The 16,144-nt window shown below is 37.0% G+C and overlaps 1 long non-coding RNA gene across 3 annotated transcripts in view; it reads right to left on the bottom strand.

Annotated features, from left to right (window-relative positions):
• Positions 1-15,959, bottom strand: part of LOC309659030 — a 33,361-nt gene extending 17,402 nt beyond the window's left edge. For 2 of the 3 annotated variants that reach the window (XR_014262520.1, XR_014262521.1), the window contains exon 1: positions 129-15,959. This is a non-coding gene — a long non-coding RNA (uncharacterized lncRNA). The remainder of the gene's footprint in view (positions 1-128) is intronic. The other variant, XR_014262522.1, reaches the window with a different exon arrangement.
• Positions 15,960-16,144: the final 185 nt, after the last annotated feature.

Raw genomic sequence — 16,144 nt, 5'->3', positions numbered from 1 at the left:
TCTATCAGGACAAATGTTTGGGAAATTCTGCACACATTGTCCTCACTACTAGGACATACATATTAGCATATTATAGAGTCTTCAAAATTGCATAGGTTAATTTTGCTAAACTCGGTGTGTTTACTGACCTTATAGGAGCTCAGAACACCTTATCTCTCAGCACACTTGCTAACATCCCTCTGACCGATGTTCTGTGTCACGCCATTCTGGTTACATAGGACTAAGGCATCGTCTCCAGAAAGGCCCTGTGCAAAGGAACAACATATAAATAAGCGTGGAGATTCTCCCCAGCCTAGATTCTAGAAAGTAGAGAGCAGGGCTGCCAGGAAGCAGGATCCATTGGGAGAGGTAGTTTTTGATGAGATGATGGAGGATCAAGAAAGGATTGGAGATTACTGTATCTGGAAGATCAAGAGGTCAAAGGGAGCAGCAGCCCAATGGTGAAATGCAGTGTATTTCACAATTCTGTATGTGACAAGGTTCAGAAATATTATTTCATGTTGCTGTAGGGAACAAAAGACTGGAAGAAGATCAAAGTGCCACAGCCTATAATTTAGTTACAGTAAATGTTATCTATTTAATTAAGACTTCTCTAGCACTCACTATGTACCAGGCACTGTTCAGAGCAGATTACAAATATTACTTCATTAAATTCTCAACATAACTGTAAGGTAGGTACTATTACTTTCATCCCCATTTCAAAGATGAGGGAACTAGGACACAAAGATATTTAACTTGTTCAAGGGCCAGGACTCAAGTCCAGATCATGTCTCCATGATCCATGCTCTTAATCTGTGCTTGTGCGGCCTTTGTGAATATGTGAAGTAGAACGGGATGCTGCTGGAGGTGATCCCAAGCCATTTAATAGTACAAACAATTACAAATACTAAGGAAAAACTCCCCCTCTTCTAGGTTCTCTGAAATGGGAGAAAGTTCTCCATTTAATCAAAACTGACATTAATGTTTATTCCTATAACGTCTTGATATGACCTTTTATATACCCAAGATGAAACTAAAATTGATGTGAGGGATAGCGTTCCAGGTAAAACAACTTAAGTGATAAAACTTGTTACCTCAGCAATGTTGCCCGAGGGGCAGACTTACATTTTTCATGAAAAATGTTAGGCAGAAGGTCTTGATGTCATTTCATGCACCATTTAATCAGATTTAGCTCAAGAGACAGGGGGATTTGGAAAGCTATATTTTTCTTTTTTAAAAATACAACACATATTTTGGTATAAAAGTAATTCATGCTCACTACAGACAGTTTTGGAAACACAAATTATAATTAAGAAAATAAAAATTATGCATAATTCTACCACCTAAAAACAATTACTTTGATGTGTTTACTTCTATTCCTTTTTTTTTCTCTATTGAATATATATGTGTGTGTTTAACACAATTGAAGTCTGAATACATTTTACATCTTACACATTTTACTTAACATTATGTTGTGGATATTTTCCCATGTCTCAAGAAAATCTTTGTATAACTGTAGTGTTGTTCTGTCTGTTATCTTGTTTTAAGTTGTTTATTTTTGTTTTGGTGCCATGTTCTGTGTTCTTTGTCTTTTAATATAAGGAATATGGTTCTTTGGCTTTTGTCTTCTACAGTGATTTGTATAGTTTTCACTTCTTGTTTGTACTTGCATTGAACAAATAGGACTCTAATTATGCAAGTCAAGATTGAAATTGCACTTTTTTGACTCAGTCCACGTATATGGATGAGAAGTTTTCTGTGTTTCTATTTCTTCATACATCATTTTGGGGTTTAAAGTATTATTTAATATTTTACATATATACATATATATAAAGATGATTTGTTAACATTTGTAATAATTATTGTGACCATATTTATAATTTTTTACCTTTTTATTCAGACATAATTTCAGACTTTTCGAATATTGCAAAACAAAAAGTAGTATAAAGAACACTCCTTTAATCTCCACCAAGATTTGCAAAATATTTCAATATATTTAATATATACTTCACCAAAGAGATATATAGATATTAAATAAGCATGTGAAAAATATATAACATCATTAATCATTAGGGAATTGTAAATTAAACCCACAATGAGATACCACTACACCTTTGTTAGAATGAGTAAAATTAAAAGTACTGATTATACTAAGTGTTGTCAAGGAAGCAAAACAACTGGAACCCTCATACACTGCTGGTGGAAATGTAAAATGGGATGACCACTCTGGGAAAAGAGTTTGACAGCTTCCTTAAAAATTAAACATATGTCTATCATATGACCTGGTCATTTCACTCCTAGATATCCACTCAAGATAACTGAAAGCATATGCAACAAATACTTGAATGTGAATGTTCATAGCAGCTTTATTTGTAAAATCTATAAATAGGTGAATAGATAAACAAATTATGATATATCCATACCACGGAATACAATTCAGCATTAAAGTAGAACCAACTGTAGATACATGCAGCTGTATTAGTGAATCTCCACATGATTATGATAATTACGAGGGTAAGAAACCAAGACCCTCCAAAAAAGCATACTTTCATTTCATGTGCATAGCATTATAGGATATAAAAACAAATCTAATGACAGAAAGCAGATCACTGGTTGCCTGGATGGGGGGTCGGGTGGTAGTGCAGAGAGGTGTGGGAGAAAAGGATGACAGAGGCACAAGGCAACTTTTGGAGTTGGTGGATATCGTCATTATCCTGATTGTTGGGATGCCTTCACAAGTGTGTACATGTATTAATACTTATCAAATTGTACTTTTTAAATAAGTGCAGTTTGTATTTTAATTATACTTGAGTAAATCTGTAAAAATGTATAATAGCAGACATAAAGTATTTGTTGTATATCAGGTACTGTTTTCTGGCTCTTTATAAAACATAAAAGATATAAAAGCATTTAGCACTATAGTAGGCACTTATAGTAGGCACTCAATATATGTTACTTGAAAATGAATCTGATTTATGTAAATTTTTTCTATGAAAATGTTTGGCATAGAGTAAAAATGTTATCTTTAATTTCATATAGAATCAGTTTCCCTTTGATACATATTTAGACTAAACAAAAAACAAACATAAAAGCAAGAATAAAAATTTTCTGGCCGGTGAAACCCAATGACAAAACAGCAAGAAGAGAGCCACAATCATCTGCCTTAGTCTCTAAAAATATATAGACACATATGCACATATGTATACATACATGTATGTATATATATATATTCATACAGACATATAACAGACAGAGATGTAAACATTTAAATCCATCTAGGGATTAAATAGATTCTTTGGAAACTAGTCATTGGTATCTGGATGTCAGAGATCACAAAGTCAATTTATTAATAAGATGTCTAAAGCACAGTTAGTGTTCAATAAAGGTTTTTAAAAAATGAATCAATGAAAACAAATGAATCAATGAGCAATCTTGTTTCTCAAATTACTTTCATATTCATGTAGAAGACTTTTAGTGAAAATGTCTTCCAATATTTAAAAAGTAACTTTGTTTTGGTCCTATAGCCCTAAGAGTTGCTACTATTTATGAAAAACACCAGTCTTAAATAGCTCCAAGTTCAAGATGCTAAATAAAATAAATGCTGTTTCCAAAATTGTTTGGCATTGAAGTTAGCATTATTTGTGCAACACTAATTGGAAACAACTAAAAATGAAAATAGTCATTCAGTGGTTTAATATCAGGAAATAAAAAGTAATACTATATTGAAAGCCCAGAGATAAATCCACGCACATATGGTCACCTTATTTTTGATAAAGGAGGCAAGGATATACAATGGAGAAAAGACAGCCTCTTCAATAAGTGGTGCTGGGAAAACTGGACAGCTACATGGAAAAGAATGAAATTAAAACACTCCCTAACACCATACACAAAAATAAACTCAAAATGGATTAAAGACCTAAATGTAAGGCCAGACACTATAAAACTCTTAGAGGAAAACATAGGCAGAACGCCCTATGACATAAATCACAGCAAGATCCTTTTTGACCCACCTCCTAGAGAAATGGAAATAAAAGCAAAAATAAACAAATGGGACCTAATGAAACTTAAAAGCTTTTGCACAGCAAAGGAAACCATAAACAAGACAAAAAGACAACCCTCAGAATGGGAGAAAATATTTGCAAATGAAGCAACTGACTAACGATTGATCTCCAAAATTTACAAGCAGCTCATGCAGCTCAATATCAAAAAAACAAAACAACCCAATCCAAAACTGGGCAGAAGACCTAAATAGACATTTCTCCAAAGAAGATATACAGATAGCCAACAAACACATGAAAGGATGCTCAACATCACTAATCATTAGAGAAATGCAAATCAAAACTACAATGAGGTATCACCTCACACTGGTCAGTATGGCCATCATCAAAAAAACTACAAACAATAAATGCTGGAGAGGGTGTGGAGAAAAGGGAAGCCTCTTGCACTGTTGGTGGGAATGTAAATTGATACAGCCACTATGGAGAACAGTATGGAGGTTCCTTAAAAAACTAAAAATAGAACTACCATATGACCCAGCAATCCCACTACTGGGCATATACCCTGAGAAAACCATAATTCAAAAAGAATCATGCACCACAATGTTCATTGCAGCTCTATTTACAATAGCCAGGACGTGGAAGCAACCTAAGTGTCCATCGACAGATGAATGGATAAAGAAGATGTGGCACACATATACAATGGAATATTACTCAGCCATAAAAAGAAATGAAATTGAGTTATTTGTAGTGAGGTGGATGGACCTAGAGTCTGTCATACAGAGTGAAGTAAGTCAGAAAGAGAAAATCAAATACCGTATGCTAACACATACATATGGAATCAAAAAAACGAAAATGGTTCTGAAGAACCTAGGGGCAGGACAGGAATAAAGACGCAGACGTAGAGAATGGGCTTGAGGACACAGGCAGGCGGAAGGGTAAGCTGGGACAAAGTGAGAGAGTGTCATGGACATATATACACTACCAAATGTAAAATTGATAGCTAGTGGGAAGCAGCCATATAGCACAGGGAGATCAGCTCAGTGCTTTGTGACCACCTGGAGGGGTGGGATAGGGAGGGTGGGAGGGAGACACAAGAGGGAGGAGATATGGGGATATATGTATATGTATGGCTGATTCACTTTGTTATAAAGTAGAAACGAACACACCATTGTAGAGCAATTATACTCCAATAAAGACATTAAAAAAAAAAAGTAATACTATCTTTTCTTATCTAGTTTTTCTTAATTTGAATATCTTCATGCTGTTATTACTTACAAACTCTGGTTTATCAAAGGACAGAGCTCATTGTAGAGCTAATACTTTTTTAAAAACTATTAAAGTTAAGGTGTTAAGGTGAAAAAAGTTGGAGAGGGAAGAAATATGAGAAAGAGGAGGTGGAAGGCTGAAGATGTCTACTATTCAGTGTGAAAGACTAGTAAACATGCATGCCAAATATGTAATTTCTAAAATCACTGTTTAGCCTTGAGCTGATGTTTCATTTAGTTCATTGATCATTCAAAATTTATTAAAATTCTACAGTTAAGGAACTCTGAGAGACACCATGATGCATGATTCTTAAATCTACAAGAAAGCACATATAAGAAAGGTAGCCGAACCCTGGTAAACACATTTATAAGGGATATGGAAGAAGTAAATCCAGTGGACAAAAAGAGAAAAGAGAGAATAAGAAAGATAAGAGGAGAATCTGAGCAGCATGTCATCTTGGAAATCGAGCTTATATTATTAATATAATTGACATGGCATTTAGGACATGTGAGAGACATTACTGGTGGTCACACGTATCCCGTTCTGCTCTCCTTCCAGGAATGTAGAAAACATTTTCCAGCCCCCTTGTAGGCAGACATGGAAATTCGATTACATGTAGCCAATGAGCTTTGAGCAGCAGTGGCTGGTGTCCGTGCCAAGGCACAAGAAGAGCAGATAGAAGATGTCCTTTCGCTCTCTTTCCCTGCCAAGTGTTGGGGTGGTGAAATGTCCATCCCATTGGTGGTGTTGGCTTACAAACAGGTATGATGCTATCTTAAAGTGTTTTCTTACAAACAGGTATGATGTTATCTTAAAGTGTTTTCTCCGTGTAAATTGGAAAAACAACACAATCACGTGGCTCAGATAGAAGAGATAAAACAAACACATAGCAACATTTTTTGGTGGTATGTATTGATTTACCATGTCCAATCTCACATCCTTAATATATTTAATCATGGAACACAATTTACATACCTAAAAGTTCCACATTGCAATTATGAGCACGTTGCAGTAGGCATCTTACCACTGTGGGCTATACAAAATTTTAACAATTTCCATGAAGTACCTGGAGCACTAAAAAATGATCTTCTACAGAGTTTGAGTAAAGTAGGTTTTAATCACCTCTTCCAGTCAAGACATTGTATTATTAAGTACCACAAAGTCACTCCCCCAAGATCAACTCCAGCCGAAATAGAAACATCAAGAGGGACATGAAACTGTCAGAAATTCCTGGGAAAATGGAGGGCTGTTGTGTGAGGGGATGATGGTCCTAGTCTAGGGCATTTTGCTCTGGATATCATTTTTCTCTACTTTGCCTTGGGGCTATCAATGGTGCCAGAATCCATGTAAATGCAACTGCCCTCAGGCATAAAATCTTGGCAGCACAAATTCTGATTAGGAGCATCAAAAACTTGCGATGATTGATAAGCCTTGGATAGTCATGTCTCTTCCCCGCCCCCTCACCCAAACCTCCAGGATGGGTGATACACACTAGGATGGTTTTCTGGTACCCAAGCTGCTCCACCTGCAGGCTCAATGGAGATTCTACCCCACAAACATCAGGTCTGAGACAGATTGAAGTTTGACTTTTAGCTTTCCCCATATATATTTCTGGACAGAGCAATGAATATCCCAAGAGGAATATTAACTGACAAGTTAAAATACGAGGATAGCTGGGGAGTACAGCTCTTTCAAAAGAAAACAGCAAAGTAGATGTCAGAGTCCATCAAAAAAAAAAAGTTTTATAACTGATGGAACAAAGACTCAAAATAAGCATTTAAAATATAGCAAAACAGATAAGGAAAGACAGGAGCGATATGAAACATAAGGAAATGTAAAAAAAAAAAGAACAAAGTGGAAATATTATGTGTAAAAAATGCAGTAGTTGCAATACAGAACACAATAGATGAGGTAAAATGTAGAATTGATACAGCTGAGGAATTGATTAATAAATTGGAAAATTTGATTGAGGCACTCTCCCAGAAGGAAACAGGAAAAGATAATGATATAGAAAATAGAAAAGTTAAGCAATATGAAGGTGATATATTGTTCATAAGAAATTGTTATTTTTCTAAGCTATCAATTTGCCTGTTAATTGAAACAAAATAGCCGTGTTTACCAAGGCTGATTATAAAGATAGTCCAACCTGGTTTGAGGACATGAATAATTAATATGAGAGTGAAACAACTTATTCAACAAGAACAGGGAAAATATATTTTTCCTTGGAGAGATGCCATATTTTTTGATTATTTTAAAGTCATAAGCATACAACATTCTGAATGAACATATCATTATGCTGTGTGATAACTATGAAGAAGTATATATAGAATAATATTCTAATGGGAGAAAATTATAATAAAAGTAATCATATCCATTTAATAGTGTTTATCATCATTATCATATTGCAAAGTAACCTGGCTTAGATAGGTAGCAGTTCCTGTAAATGATTGTAACATTTTATAGTCAATTGAAATTTTTGTTCTCATTTTTTGGTCTCCCAGCTAAAAATCAGCATTTTAAGTAAGAATTATCATCATTGTCGTCATCATCTTCACCATCATCTTTATCATCACCACCCTCGTGGGTGTTAGTATTCCCAGCCCCCTCCTTATCCACAAACATATAAAATGGCAAAGGCTTGTTTCTGATTGTGTAAGTATTGGGATTTCCTTGCCACCAACCCCCTTATACCATGCCTTAAAGCATACGTGCCCAGTTTTTTGTTTGTTTGTTTTTTGCCAAATCATTTTCAAAATGTTTCATCCTTCCTTTCTTCCTTCCTTCTTTCCTTTCCTCAACATTTACTGAGCACTCACTATGTACCAGCACTGAATGACGTTGGTGATAAAAGAGAAAAAAAAAACCTATGGCCCCTGACTTGTACAAGACCTCAAGGATTGGTGAACAACTGTTCCATGCTCAGCTGTCCTATGCTGAATGTCCTGGGAGCTAGGGGATTTGAGGAAGCAGAAATTCTGGACCACAGAGATACTGATTATATGTCACAGGTATGTTCCCAGGATGTGGGAACAAAGAATGTTGCTAGTCCAGGATATGCAGCAATAGAAAAACAAGGGGGAAAATGTGACTACAGAGATATGGTAAAGGTAAGCTAGGTTTTAGGGAAGAAAAGATGATCAGCAACTCCTCCAGGAATGTAGGCATGTACTCTCTCTCTCTCATTCTCTCACAGATATCACACACATACACAAACACACCCGAGGTTTGACTCAAGGACTAACCTTAAGCACATATACTGTGATTTTAAGAACCAACTCTTTCTATCTGACTCTAATGATTTAGCACTGAGAAACAAAGGCCTTCATTTGCCTGGTAACTATGATATGGTTAAAAATGTAGTGTCTCTGGGATGGCTGTGCTACTAAGGAGCATAGGAACCAAAGTGCAGATTTATGGTTTCTAGCTGATGAGTCACTAGGAATGGGTTTAAGTTTCAAAAATAATCAATAAAGTGATAGTACAAAAATCACAGCACCTTATAAGGAAGTCACAGTCATCCAACCATTTGCTAATGGTACTTAACATGATAATACGTTGATTAAACTTACTAAATTGATGGGGGTGTATGTACCACTTCCTTAAAAGACCAGAAACTGTCAGATGTAAAAGAGGTTAATACAGGGAGGATCTCTCTGTAAGACAGCCAGGGGTCTTTTTCAAGTAAGTAGTTAGATGTTCAAAGAACAGAAAGTGTAGCTTGAAGAAATGGAATCTAGGCTTGGGAACAATTTAGGGCTCTTGTCTTCAGGGTTCCCCAGGACGGAGGTTCAAATGGGCCAACAAGGGGACCTTGATAATCTGCCCAAACCTATGATGGTATGTGCAGTTCTCACCCAAGTCCTAAATAAGTAGGCTTCTAATGTCAAATTGGTTTTCTCTACCAGGAAGAAATATTTCCCTTCAGAAGTGATTAAGTGGACTTTCTACTCCAAATTCATCTTGTATGACTTTGGGTAGTGAATTTTTCCAGGAAGTGGGTGAGTTGATCTTGATAGTTGGAAAATCACAAACAGTAGCATAGTCTGAGAGAAAAGAAACTGCACAATACTTTTAGAGCACCCGTTTATCCTTCAAAACTACATACCTCGCAACAACATTTCAAAGCCTTTGTCATGTACAACAGAGGAGAGTCCAGTCTTGGAATAAGACAATCTCTTTCATAAATAATAGAGTGACACTGAGATTAGTGAACATCGAGATCTATACGATTCTGTCTCTGGGAATTTTCTATTCATGAATTCTGCTGAATACTGAGGTAGAATGATTACTTCAATATAAAAATCTCTTAGAGTTAAAAGAAGTCTAAGAAATGGTAATCACCTGTGTGGCACACATTAACAACATTAATGTTTGTACTATTATTGAAATGGGTATATGAAAGTTCTGTGATTTGACTGTCCTTTTGACTAAATTATAGTTTGACCTAAGAACTTAACACATGCCAGTTATAAACCAGGGCGGAATACTTTGGGTAGTGAATGTTAAGAGTTATGTGTTATTGTGGAAACTTCTAAATGGCAGCTGCAAACTTACGGTAAAAGGTGCATCTTAAAAATGTATTCTTTACCTTCAGCATTTCAGAAACACATCTAACACATGTGCCTATTGAAGCAATATGAAAATACAGAAATATCAAGGAAATATCACTTATATATTCATAAGTTTGATTTGATGTACACCAGCTTAATGTCTTATGGAACTGCTCTGTCGGTGCCATCCTCAATTAAGGTGGATGCTCATGTAGATCAACATATTACCAGTGTTACTCTACCGATTTAATAGGAATTAACCTGTTAAAATGGGCTCAGATTGATTTGTTGTCTTATTTGGTTAGGTGGCTACACATCTGACAATTCTCTGACATTGGCAGTTTACTTGTAATGAAAGAAAGCACCAAAGATAAGAAGGGGGGATGCAAATGTGGGAATCAGGTTGCTTTTAATTAAGGGTGATTTTCTTTTTTGGCCGTGCCACATGCAGGCTCTTACTTCCTCCGACCAGGGACTGAACCCGAGCCCCCTGCAGTGGAAGGGCCAAGTCTTAACCACTGGACCACCAGGGAAGTCACAATGGTGATTTTCATGTTGTGAGTAGGGGTATTTTGTGTCTACCCAGTGTGATCTATGTGGAAATCTCCCATTTTATAGACTCTGCTGTCTCTTTATGAGATTTGCAAAGGAGAAGGTTCAATTTACATCCACCCCTGGGGCCTCAATTTGGCAACCACTCCTCCACACTACATCCTCTTCACCGCTCCCGGTTTCACTTTTGGCTACTGCCGTCTAGAGCTTCCTGCTCCATGCTAGGGTACTGGGCTGCACTACACGTTGCTGTGATGTGAAAATCCCACACCTTGTTTTATTACTGTATAGTCTAATTCCCCCAGAGCACCAGCAGTCAAGGCTGTATGGGTGAAACAGTTTTCCCTGAAGAATTGGGACTAATTAAAGAAAATTAATTACAACAGAAATAATATTTTAAAAACCTTTTAATATTATATCCCAAATATGTCTGTTTCCCTAGTCCAAGAGAAGAAAAAAAGACAAATTCAGCCCCTCACAAAGGGCCATTTAAGGGCACACACCATGTCTGTCTTTTTTTTTTTTTACCTTGTAAGTAATCTTTTATTTTTAATTGTAATATTATTTATGGGTTTTTGCTCACTAGGAATTCTGTGTCGCTTTCAAAGAGATGGTATGAAACACAGTACATCAGGAGAAAGACATGTGCTGATGAATTCTGGTCCTGAATGTCATCATTCCGGTGATGTATGTTAGAATAGGGATGGAGGAGTGAAGTTGAGGGATGAGTCTGTGTGCTGTGCATTCTTGAATGATCCCCAAGAAAACTGTGATACAATTATTATCCATGTTTAGCATCATATAATCACAAAGTATTTGCCTGCAGAGGGAACCATTTTGCTAGGTACCTAGGCATATACACCACCAACACCCTGGGCGACATCCATTTACCATGTCTGTTTTGCTCTCCTGCCTTCTTTTTCTTTACCTTCAATGTGCACCCCTCTCCTTTTAGTAAAACTCTATTGCCACCCCCCACAGGGATTTGTTTTGCCCTAGTTTCCATCCCCTTCCTCCAAAGAGTATAATCCAGAAAATGAAATCATCTTCAATCATATATTTTCAATGACATATTTGATCTGGAACAATATCAAGAGAACTTCATCAGAAAGTCCTGGCAGAGCTCACCAGGCAAAGCAGAAATATCTGCAGAGGCCAGGCATCGCAGAGCAGAGTGAAGAAGCCTGGGTTTGGAGTTGAGCCTCAAAGACCTAATAACTGCACAGTCATTAAATTGGAAAAAAGTATAATTGGTAGTCCAAAGATGTAGAAGTGGTTTTTCACTGGATAGCCTGAGTTAACAAATAAATTAAATGAAAAAATGTTGAAGACTTCAGAGGAACATCTCTGAAAGGAAATTTTAGAATTAAATCTAGAATTAACATAATACATTATAAGATTTCTGCAAGACTAAGATATAAATATCTAAACAACAATGAGGAGGTCTCTTTATGGTGAATGAGAAATGGAGGAATTCTTTTTTTCCACTCAACAAATATTTACCAGGTGCTTAATATGTGCCAGGAACATTTAAGGTGCTAGGAAATATAGCAGTAAATAAAAGGAATAAAAATATCTACCTTCATAGAGCTTACATTTTAGAGGTGGAAACAGATGCTAAAGAAGATCAATTAAATGAATGGATTATGCCATAAATACTTTCAAGGCAAGCAGAACAAGAAAGGTGGATATGGACTTGCTGGAGATGTCAGAGAACTGTGGTTTTAAATATTGTGCTCAAGGAAACCATATGTTTATAGGTACCAGTGAAAAAATTTCTATGAAAGAGCCAGCAATTACTATAAATAGAAGCATGAGGCTCTACAGAAAACAATATGTATCTGCCACATTATAACAGAAAAATGTGACATTACCTCATGTCTCAAATATTCTAAAGATGTCCTCTCTCTATAAGATGAATATCATCATGGTGTTACTTAAAAAGTGGCTTCATCAAGGTGAGATTAGGTGCCCCTTCACAGATTTCCATAGCACCCTGTACTTCCTTGTTGTAAGAGCTTCTATTCCCCAATATTGTTCTTGGAGGAGAAGCTGAATATAACAAGAGACACAGACCATGAAGCCTCTGATAGAGAGAAAAGCCTTCTAAGGTCCTGCTAACTTTTACGTTTCCACGAGGTTGGCTGTACTTTGTTTCCTGCCCTGGTTTTCTGAGATATGTGTCCATAAAATATTCCCACCCTTATTTTGGTGGACCTCTGTTTTTTGCACCTAAGCTTTTTGCTTTCAATAATTTTAGCTCTGAGTCACTACCATGTCTTAGGTACTGTATATAGGTGATATTAATACTCAAAGCAATCTGGAAAAATGGGTATTATTATGTTTGTTTTCTAGATGAGGAAGCAAATATGGTTCGGTAGGTTAAATAATTTGAACAAGGTCACATGGCTAGAAATCCTGGACTGCATGATTTCAAAGTCCAGGCTATCTTGATTTTATCACATCGTATCTTGTAAAGTAATTCGATGACAAGGTAGGTATGGGTCAATTGACCCATAAATGTGCAAATAGTTCACAGCAATAGTAACAAATAGGAAAAAAGATTTTTCCATAAACTCTTTTTATTCTGGAAAAGATTGAGTATACAGAAGTGAATCTTCATAATTAAAAAAGATAAGGATTTTGGCTAAGTGTTCAGGAATAACAAGAAATTGCAATACTGTAGTAGGTTAATGATTAGAAAGGTAAAAAAGCCACTTTATATAATTTCTGAATAGAAAGTAATAGTGTAATCAAGACTGTTAACAATTGGAAAGCATCAAGCTTTGATTGGTTGAGGAATTTAAAAACTGATATTTAAAATTTTATTTTTTGACTAGGCATTAATTTTGCATGGTTGAAAATTCAAAATATACAAAGGAATATATAGTAAAAGGTTGACCTCTTACCTCTGTTCCCCAGCCATCAACTTTTCCTCCCTAGGGGCAACTAATATTTTTCTCTTCCTGGCTATGCTTCTAGAGATATGTTCTAAATATGCAGATGTGTTGCTTTTAAACTCCTTCAGTTTTTAAGAACATGTTATTGTATGTTCACATGCTGTTATAGGAAGTAATACAGAGAGAGATCCATATATCCTTTACCCAGATTTCCCCATTGGTAATTTACAGTAGAATACTATATAGTATTCTATACTATACAACTATAGTTCAATATAGAACACTATATTCAATACTATGCTGTAGTTCAATAGCACAACCAGGATACAGAGCATTTACATAACCAAGGCTTCCTTGGCAGTAGCTGTCTCTCCCTCTGTGGCTACAGCTTCCATCAGGGTGACCTCTGGGCTCCAGTAACCCTGCCTCTTCTCTTTGTTTCTCCAGTTAGGAGCTGCACTTGCTAATTTCTGGGTTACCTCGTCAACCCCTGCTTAGCTTCTGAGTTCTTCCGTGGCCTGTGTTATCAATTCCTTGCATCAATTGTCTTTGTAAATATTTGAAATGATCTCTATTTTCCCTGTTAGCCCCTGCCTGAAACAAGTGGATTTAAAGAAAAGTGGTGATGTGGCATTTCTTGCACACCTGGCTTTGTAGTTTCTGTTTTATACCCACTATGTTGTTATCAAATCTACCTATCCTGTTCTCTCAAACTGACTATTTGCTAGGCGATGCTCTTTAAACCAATGTATAATCTTTCCCAGACAACCATAATTTTTTTTTTTTTTTTTTTTTGGCTGCGCCCTGCGCCTTGTGGGATCTTAGTTCCCCGACTAGGGATCGAATCCGCGGAGTCCTGACCACTGGACCGGTAGGGAATTCCAGACAACCATTATTTTAAAGTGATTTTTCTGGGAAGGAGGCTTGAGGCAAAGATATAACTTACAAAAGGGGCGTTTGAGATGGAGTGTCTTGACTCCCCAGGTTCAGAAGGCCTTTCAGGTCACAAGGTCTATCTATGGTACACTTGCGCCTAATTCTTTATAAGCATGCCATTTTTCTTTATAGATTGAAAGATCTTCACAGAACATGGAAAAGCTCTGTTCTGGGCTTCTGCATTACACCCACCCCGATTCCCCTCTTCAGCCACGTCCTTGCAAGCCACAACTGATCTGAATTAAGAGAGTACCCGGTCAGAGTCTTTAGGTGGCATAGACACATCAGGAGGGGCCACACATAAAGCTATTATCAGCCATTAACTACCTGGTGAATTGGTTTATTGGGTGTTTGTGACACTCAAGAACTGACTGAAGTTTTGATTGGGTGATGAGTCAGGGCTAGGATGGGAGAACAAAGCACCACCCAGGGAGGGAGGCAATTTGGACACAATGCCCCCTCCAGAGAGCTAGCCTTAAGCCTCATAAATTTAAAGGCAAATCAGAACTTTACTGCTTTTGGCCAAAGAACATTGACAACCTTTCAGAGCAAAGGGCAAGTACAAGGCATTCTTCTGAAAAGGTTACAAGATTTCAGACAGAACAGAATGAAAGTAAGTTTCTGAATATAAAATATACTATGTTTTGGAGGTGGTTTTATGAGAAGTGATCATCAGAACAATATACTACTGTGTCAAACAGATTATAGTCTGAAATAACTTTCAGTGTTCTCCTAAAGTACTGATGAAAAAAAAGTCCATTCATTTATTCATTTAACACATACTACGTCGTGCCAGGTTCTATATTTGAGAAGTTATACATATCTGTTAGAAATAATTTATGTTTTCCTAAAATTGTTCTATAATCTTCCCATACGTATTTTAGGGCACATAAAGTAGTATAAAATGTCTTCTAGCTGAGGAGCCTCCAGACATCACTGTTGAAATAAGGGTGTTCAGATTTGTCTTTATAGTTTCAGGGACATATATAGATTTTGGAACAAGTGTGAATCAATATTTGTTTACATTTCTATTAATTTACACCAAGATTATGCCTTTTATGTTCAGATAAAGCATTTTCTTAAAAAAAAAAACAAGAAGAAAGAACAACAAACTCTCTTGGATTGAGACTGGAACACAAATTATCATCATTTATAAACAATTCTGGGGTTCCACTGCCTGGGTTCAAACCCACCTCAGCCACTAACTCTGTGTGTGTGACCTCGAGGAAATTACTTAAATTTTTTTCATCTTTAAAACGCGAATCATAATTGGTCACTCTCTTACAGAATTGTTGAGGAGTGTAAATTAGAAAATGCATGTAAAAAGGCCTGGCACACAGTGAGGGCTAAATAAATGCCTGTAATTATTCTTATCTCTGAGTTTGATAACCGGTTTGGCAGAGGAGACAGATGTACATGAATCGAGAATAGGAAAGAATGATCAAAGGAAAGAATTTCTTACAAGAATGGAAAAGATCAAGTCTGAGGATTCAAAAAGGGGCTAATCAAATCAGAATCTGAATTTTACCCTCCTCCCCACATTCACTAGATATTTAGCATTTTTCTAAGATTGACCCTATAATTTGTAATTTCATGGGCTTCCAGTCTTCTCTACTTCAGCTAAGTGCTGCGTCCTTAAAGCGGAGACTCACCAATGACAAACATCGCCACAACACATAACTGGGGCAACTTGAGTGTTGCCAGGCCTGTGAGTGGGAGCACTTGAATTGTTGTGCGCGGGTTTGGACTGGGCAGCGGGGGTTACGACTCCTCCTCCCCCTCAACCACCGCAGCCGGCAGCTCCACCCACCTCTCCCCAGCCCCCTTCTTCCAGCTCCCGAGCGCCTTTCTCTTTCGGGTCCGCCCTTCCTCAGGGTGTGTGAGCTGGGCGCAGGAGGCGGGCTCAGCGCTGACGGGCTGCGCCTCTGCAGCCAGAGGGAGGAGGGCGGGAAGGCGTGCGGCG

Source organism: Balaenoptera physalus (genome assembly GCF_965194825.1).
Source record: "Balaenoptera physalus genome assembly, chromosome: 3".
Lineage (NCBI taxonomy): Eukaryota > Metazoa > Chordata > Mammalia > Artiodactyla > Balaenopteridae > Balaenoptera > Balaenoptera physalus.
The sequence above is the reverse complement of the archived record's forward strand: the minus strand, read 5'-3'. Positions and strand labels throughout refer to the sequence as shown.